Here is an 8,349-nt window from a genome sequence, read left to right as displayed (position 1 = left end):
TTTTTTTTAGGTACTGGGGATCGAACTCAGGACCTTGTGCCTGCAAGGCAGGCAGCAGAAACATTGAGCTAAATCCTTGGCCCTTATCTTTTTATGTGTTTTTTTTTTTTTTCTGTATACTCACTGGATTTATGCCTATGCCCTAGTCTGAGGATAAGGATTATGTTTTTCTTCTACATGTCTCTATTGGCAAGGAGTTTATTTATGTGGGAAAAAGGTGAGGTTTGGGATAACTAACCACACAAATAATTCTGGGTGCCTCTGACTAAGTGAGAGGTCATTGGTGGACCTACTTTACGTAGGTTTCTTTCTTTCTTTCTTTCTTTCCTTTCTTTCCTTGGTATTGGACCCACTAGGGTCAGGGCCTTTCCACTCAGCTACATCGCCAGCTCTTTTTTTAAATTTATTTTTGAGACAGGGTCTTGCTGTATAGTTCAGGCTGGGCTTGAACTCACTGGTCTAGGCTGGCCTCAAATTTGTGGTGATCCTTCTGCCTCATCCTCCTGAGTACTGCAATTATAGGCGTGTACAACCACAATTGACTGTTTTGTAAAAAAAATTTTTTTTTTTTGTACCAGGGATCAATCATGGGACCATGCACTTGAGAAGAGACAGGTGGTGGAACCACTGAGCTAAATCCTCAGCCCTATTTTGTAAATTTAATTCATTAAAATGTACTAAGGAAGACTAACTTTAAAATCATTTGTGGTAACTACGGTATGCATCGTAGCATTCTAGAATGAAATAAAACTTGAGAGGTTCTGCGTTCCTAAGAAAGGAGGTGATTTTGGTGTAAGAACTGCTGCTAAAATTGACCTCTTCCTTGTACCTAAAAAGTCAAGAGTTGCCTAAAGAGAACAAGGTTGGTTGGTGGTAAAGCCAAGGTCCCGTTTACAACATAACTATCCCCTAATTTACCTATTTTTCTTTTATCTTCTCAAGTATAGAATCATAGCACTTGTAGAGCACCTTAGGACTGACATAGGGTGCGTCATGTTATGGACAGTAAGGGAACTGTGGCCCAGAGAGGTTGAGTAACTTGCTTAAGGTCACGCCTTCGCTTAGTGATGGAGCTGGAACTAGGACTCAGATTCAGGTTTCTGACCTTGAAGGGGATGGGAGGAGCAAGATCTTGCTATATTGCCCAGCCTACTTTTGGACTAAAGCAATCCTCCTGCCTCAGCCTCCTAAAGGATGGGACTATAGTCATACACTACTGTCCCTGGCCAAGGTTAAGGAACTTAATTGACATTTATTTATTTATTTTTGTTTTTTTGAGACAGGGTCTCACTATGTAGTTGAGACTGACCTGGAACTCACTATGTAGCCCAGGCTGGTCTCGAACTCACAGCAATCCTCCTGCCTCAGCCTCCCGAGTGCTGGGATTACAGGTGTGCTGCACCACCATGCCCGGCTGTTTTATTTTCTTTTTTTGTTTGTGGTGCTAGGATTGAACCCAGAGCCTTGAGTATGCTAGACAAGCTCTCTACCACTGAGCTTTATCCCCAACCCTTAATTGGTTTTATATTCTATTCTATAGTCAATCTATACTTCATTTCATAAAATAGAATAAGTGTTCCAATGGGATGAGCACAGGAGTTGTTTGTTTGCATTTAGAAATTGAATTCTGGGCCTTTGCACTGATTTATATCCCCATTCCTTTAATGAAATTTTGGGACAAAGTCTCACTTAAGTCACCAAGTCCCTAAGTTGCCAATTTGAACTTACCATCTTCCTGCCTTAAGCCTCCTGATGCTGGGATCCGTGGCCAGCTATCTCATTTCTTATCTAGGTTGAAATTCCTAGGAGTCATCTGTTTGCCTAGACTGGAACAGGTTACACAGCCCTTTGCCTATGAGTCTGGTTATTTGTAGTAATTGAGGCTAGTCAGAGCTGGCTTCCAAGGTTGCATATAACCTTGTCAGTATTTGCTTCTCACAGGTAAGGAGTAAGGGAGTATTCTAAACAGACTCAAAAATCTAAAGTTAACCTTAATTTTTTTTTTTTGAGGTGCGAGGGATTGAATTCAGGGCCTCACACATGCTAGGCAAGCACTGACCACTGAACTATACCCTCAGCCCCTTTACTCTGTATTTTTTCTTTCACAACAAAGGGTACCTAAAGGAAGAATAAAGCACAACTTCAGGCATCTAAGAGTGGAAATGGGTTAGATTGATTGGTTTTTTTGTTTGTGTGTTTGTTTTGAGACAAAGTCTTTTTTTTTTTTTTTTTTTTTTTTTTTTTTTTGTGAAAAATTTTTTTTTTTTTTTTTTTTTTTTTTTTTTGATACTGGGGATTGAACTCGGGACCTTGCGCTTGCAAGGCAGGCACCAGAACCTCTGAGCTAAATCCCCGGCCCCAAGACAGGGTTTTAATGTGATGTAGTTCAGACTGACTTTCAAATCATTATCTAGCCCAGGCTGTCTTCACAGCTATCCTCTTGCCTGGGCCTCACAAGTGCTGGGATTACAGGCATGTACTACCACACCCAGCAGATGGATTGTTGTTTTTTAATTTGTTTGAGATAGGGTTTTGCTCTGTAGTCCAGGTTGACCTTGAATTCATTATGCATCCTACACTGGCCTTCAAGTCACAGTCCTGCCTAAGCTTCCTCAGTGCCGGGATTACTGGCATGTGCCACCTCACCCAACTAACATAGTTCTTTTTAAATCTAACCCCTCCCCAGCCAGGGAGGCCCATACCTCTAGTCTCAGCACTTGAGAAGTTGAGGCAGGAGGATTACTGCAAGTTCAAGAGGCCAGCCTGGGCTACGTTGACCTTGTCTCAAAAAAAAAAAAAAAAAAAAAACCCCAACAAAAAAAAAAACCAGTGAATCAGGTAAAATCTCTAGGCCTGTTTTCTACACTGCCTTATAGAATAAGAGAGAAAAAAGTAATACTGCAATTTGCTCATTGCTAAGAACAGCTGATTAAAAAAAAATTAAATCCTGTATATATAACGTAAATTTTTTTTTTTTTGCTCTTTAAAAATTTCGTTGGTACATTTTAGATACACATAATGATAACATTCATCGTAGGGAATTTGTACCTGTACATGATACATCTTGCTTCCTCCCATTACCCTCCCCTCCCCTCCCTTCCCTTCGGCCCCTCTTCCCCTCCTTTTTTTTTAAATTTTTGAGACAGGGTCTCAATAGGTAGTTGAGACTGACCTGGAACTCGTTATGTAGCCCAGGCTGGTCTCAAACTCACAGTGATCCTCCTGCCTCAGCCTCCTGAGTGCTGGGATTACAGGTCTGTTTCCATGTTTGAGGGTTTGTGGCCTCATTTTATATACTCCGCGGGCACATTACCATACTTTTTTTTGGGGGGGGTACCAGGGATTGAACTTGGGACCTTGCACTTTTGAGGGAGGAACCACTGAGCCAAATCCCCAGCCCCCTCCATTGTATTTTTAAAAACCCAGAGCTTTGTCCATTCATCAGGTATAACCTACATCTGAAACAGAATCCAGCACCCATCTGGGGCGTGGTACACACCTGTAATCTCAGCTCTGGAGGTTAAATCAGAAGAATGGAAAATTTAAAACCAACCTGAGCAATTTAGCCCTTGGCATGCACCTAAAATAAATTCTTCAGTGGGGAGGGGGCAGGATCTTGCTATGTAGTTCAGGCTGGCCTTGAACTTACTACTACATAGTCCAGGCTGGCCTCCTTGGGACCATCCTCCTGCCTCATCTTCCTGAGTTCTGATATTACACATGTATCACCATGGTTGGCAAAATAAAAAAGATTTAAAAAGTGCCAGGAGAGGGCCGGGGATTTAGCTCAGTGGTTCCACCTCCTGCCTTTCAAGCACAAAGGACCCGAGTTCGATCCTCAGTACCAAAAAAAAAAAAAAATTTCCAGGAGATATTGCTCAGTGTGAAGGCCCTGGGTTAAATCCCTAGTAATTTAAAACAAACAAATTAAATGGTTAATTAATTTGTTTTGTTTTTTGATACTGGGGATCGAACTCGGGACCTTGTGCTTGTGAGGCAGGCATTAATTATTTTTTAAATGGTTGGACTGTAGACTCATTCTGTCTGGGTTTGAATTTGGTTCCATCATTAGTTAGCTGTATGATTTTGGAAAAGTTTTTTAACTTTTATGTCTCTGTTATTCTTCTGCAGTGAATAATAATAGTATCAATCTCGTAGAGTTATTGTAAGGATTAGATGAGTTAATATGCCAATAATGCTTTGAAATTGCAAAACAAATCTGGTGTGGTGGCCCGCACCTATGATCCCAGCACTCGGAAGGCTGAGGTGGGAGGATCACTGTGAGTTTGAGACCAGTGTAGGCTACATAGTGAGTTCCAGGTCAGTCTCAACTACATACTGAGACCCTGTCTCAAAAAACCAAAAAAAAAAAGGAAAGCTTGTTTCAGAAAGTTAAAAAAAAAACAAAAAAACAAAAAAGAAAGAAACAGTAAAACAAGGCAGGTGTGGCGGTGCACACCTGAGGCAGGAGGATGGCAAGTTTGAGTTCAGCCTGGGCAACTCCATGACTGGAGTGATATTCTGTCTCAAAATAAAAACTAAAAGAAAGGTCTGGGGATATAAGTCAGTGTGAAGGCCTTTAGTACCCACCCCCCAAAACACATTGGGAAATACATACTGGAGTTCATAGATGTTGGCCTCATCGTTATTTAATGGTATACATAAAACATGGTCATTCTGGATCCAATTTCTAGCTCTAGCACCACACAGAGAAATCATTGTAGGAAAAATTAATAGAGCAAAACTGTAAGTGAAATTAAAAGCACCAAAATCTACACGTAGAGACAGCTCCTATAATATGTAGCCTTCCAAATGTTTTCCAATGTGTTCACACATGTTTTTGTTAATGAAAATAGCACTATAGCATATATAATATGTATAAAAATAAATATATAAATACTATGTTAAATAAGTTAATAAGAAATAAATGTATCAAAGTCTTGTCAGTGTTATTTGTTCCATCTTATGGATGTGAGGAATTCTGAATATGGTGTTTCTGATTTTTTGGTATTTTAAACAGTGGTTAGACAATTTAGTATTTTTTTCCACCCTAATGTAATTATTTCCTTAGGATAATAAGTTCCTGGAAGTAAGATTTCTAGGTAAAAGTATATCGACTTTTTTTTTTTTGTACTGGGATCAAACTCTGGACCTTGTGCTTGCAAGGCAGGCGGCAGAACCACTGAGCTACATCCATGGCCCCTAATGTATCTTATTTTTTTTAGGCTTCTATCACCTTTTGTTTGAGTCAAGTGAGTCGACTTTTTCTTGTAAGAATGCATATTTTCCAGACCTTGTGATTGTATATCATATGTTGTATATATGTGTAATATGACAGACATGATGTTTATAGCGTGTTAAGTGAATCTTTTGAACATATTTTTTGGGTTTTTTTTTAACATGTTTTTTGCTTTAATCTGAACCTTTCTTTCACAACTAATAGATTTATTGCGTAGTGAATATGTAAACACATACAGAAAACCCTTCCAAAGGTACAAAGGAAAGAGAAATTAAAATTTATCTCCTGTCCCTAGTTCTTTTTTTTCTGGTACAGGGGATCGAACTTGGGACCTTGAGCTTGCAAGGCAGGTGGTGGAACCACTGTGCTAAATCCCCAGTCCTCCTGTCCCTAGTTCTAACTCCCTCACCTCAGCAGCAAACACTCTTGCCAGTTTGCAGTGTATCCTTTTGGATGGAATGTGAGCATGTGCACACGAAGACTGTTTTTTTGTACTTATGTTGGCATACTTTACAAATACCATTCTGTATCCTCTTTTTCTTTTCTGTCTTAGTTTTTTCACTTAGTAGAAGCTCTTGGAAATTTACCTATACTTGGTATGTTTTAAAGGCACCATGCCAGGAGGATCTCCAGGAGTGCAAGGCCAGCCTGAAATATATAGTGAGATCCTGTCTCAGAAAACAAAAATGGCAACAAAAAAGGCACCAAAGATACTATTTTTTCTCTGTTTATTTTAAAGCTATTGTAAAGAAATCAAATTGTAATGTTTATTTAATTCAGGTCGATATTAGAAGTCGGCAGTTCAAGCCTATATTCACAATTCAAGCCTGTATTGCCAGGCTGAGGCAGGAGGATTGCAGGTTCAAGTTCAGCCTGAGCAACTTGGTGACTAAAAGAGAACCCTATCTCAAATGAAAAAGTGAAAAAATGCTTGTTATATAGTGCAATCTGAAGGCCCTGGGTTTCATCCTCAGTACCACTGATGAAGTAGCAGGAAGGTGTTAGCAGTGTCATTTAGTCCACATCAGTTAATCTAGGTTCACACTGGACACTCTGTTTTAAAGACATTGTCTTTGTAGACCTCTGAGAAAAATGAGTGTGAGCTACTGGTAGTTTTTTTTTTAATAGTGGGGATGAACTTTGAACTGAGGGCTTTCGCACTGAGCTACATCCATAGCAGCCCTTTTATAATTTTTTATTTTTGAAGTAGAGTTTCCATAAGTGGCTAAGTTGCTCAGGCTGGGCTCGAACTTGAGTTCTTCCTGCCTCAGCCTCCTAGAATGTTGAGATTACAACTGTATGCCATCACCTTAGTCTTCTTTTTCTTTCCTTTTGGTGGTAGAGATCAAACCCAGGGCCTCATGAATGCTAGGTAAGCACCTTACCACTGAACTATATACTCCCACCTCTGGGCTAGGTATGGTAATTCTCATCTGTGCTCTTCTGCACCTGGTATGGACCTTTTTTGGATTTGTACACACACTCAAGCTCTTGCCTTTCCTTCTTTCCTTTCCTCTCTTCTCTGTTTCCCTTTCTCTCTCCCTCCCTCTTTTGGCAGTGGGAATTGAACCCAGGGCCATGCTCATGCTAGGCAAGTGTTTTGCCACTGAACTATGTCCCCATCCCTTCTTATTTTTTATTTTGGGTCAGGGTCTAACTAAGTTATCACAGCTAGATCTTGTAATCCTCCTGCCTCAGCTTCCTGAGTAGCTAAGATTATGAGTGACTGCTACCACACATGACTCAAACCTTTGAACCATAAGGAAAAACATAACCCACTTACTCTGCCTTGTTACCCTGTCTAGCTAGTTCTCTTTCTTTCCTTTCCTTTGAAATCAGGCTTTTGACACCGTCTTTTCAGTTACCCTTACTCACTTTGAGTGTGTGTGTGTGTGTGTGTGTGTGTGTGTGTGTGTGGCATCCCAAGCTGGCCTTGAACTCGTACCAATCTTCCTGCCTCAGCCTCCTGAGTTTTGGAATCAAAGGCATGCACTACCACACCTGGCTTTTACTCACTTTGAAACACTGCAGCCTAGTTCTTCCAGGACTGCAGTAAAACTGCTCTCCACAGTGCCCCTCAGTTCCATGGAACCTACCCTCTTGTATAGCCAGTCCCACATTCGAGCAATCTGAACTTGATGCTTTCTTTCTTTATTTGTTTCTTTGAAGCTTTTGACACTTCTTTTCCTTCCTCTTAAGTCTTCTGTACCCTTGACTTTGTGTTTTTTTTTTTTGTTTTTTTTAAGACAGGGTCTCACTATGTAGTTGAAACTGACCTGGAGCTCACAATGTAGCCCAGGCTGGTCAAACTCACAGTGATCCTCCTGCCTCAGCCTCCCAAGTGCTGGGATTACAGGCGTGCGCCACCACACCCGGCCCCTTGACTTTGTTTTTTAAAAGTATGTGCAGTTTTCTTGGTGTTTTGTTTTATTTTTTGTTTTTTTTTGCAGGTGCTGGGGATTGAAACCAAGGCCTGGCACATGCTAGGCAAGTACACTACTCACTACTCAGTGTCTTTCTTTCTATCTCTGGCCAGTCTTTTATTTAAATGTATTAATCTTCTTTTCTTTCAAATGTCATAGTTAGGCTGGGCATGGTTGGTTCACACCTGTAATCCCAGCACTTGGGAGGCTGAAGCAGGAGAATTGCTGTGTTCTAGACTAGTCTCTATAAAGTGAGACCCTGTGTCAAAACAAAAACTGACAAATAAAAACACAAATGTTATGGCTAGTATTCTTTGTATTCTTGGGGTATTATGAATTGAAAAGGCCTTTCCCAAGGGCAGTATGGGAGTATCAAGGAAAAGAAATAATAGCCCTACCTACCATTCAATACAGGGTTCTACCTCTAGTAACTGCTGTAGGGGAGAGATTTGTTCATGTGTTCAAAAAATCATAGAGAGCCAGGGATTTTTAGCTCAGTGGCACCATGCCGGCCTTGCAAATGTAAGGTCCTGAGTTTGTTTTCCAGTACCAAAAAAAATTTTTATAATTGAAAAAAAATCATGTTATAAGAGGGCTGGAGATTTAGCTCAGTGGTGCTGCCACCTGCCTCACAAGTGGAAGGTCCCCAGTTCAATTGCCTGTACCAAAAAAAAAAAAAAAAAAAAA

General features: G+C 40.4%; 1 protein-coding gene across 7 annotated transcripts in view; it reads left to right on the top strand.

Annotated features, from left to right (window-relative positions):
• Positions 1 to 8,349, top strand: part of Rnf41 (ring finger protein 41) — a 34,823-nt gene that overhangs the window by 5,743 nt on the left and 20,731 nt on the right. Inside the window, exon 3 of one of the 7 annotated variants that reach the window (XM_033763698.1) lies at positions 7,690 to 7,726. The exons of the other annotated variants lie outside the window; for them this stretch is intronic. The gene's annotated coding sequence lies outside the window, so the exon portion shown is untranslated. The remainder of the gene's footprint in view (positions 1 to 7,689; positions 7,727 to 8,349) is intronic. 7 annotated transcript variants of the gene reach the window in all.

This window comes from Fukomys damarensis, unplaced genomic scaffold (genome assembly GCF_012274545.1).
Source record: "Fukomys damarensis isolate Sample0158 unplaced genomic scaffold, DMR_v1.0_HiC HiC_scaffold_15, whole genome shotgun sequence".
Taxonomy (NCBI): Eukaryota; Metazoa; Chordata; class Mammalia; order Rodentia; family Bathyergidae; genus Fukomys; species Fukomys damarensis.
This window is presented reverse-complemented; position numbering and strand designations above follow the sequence as displayed.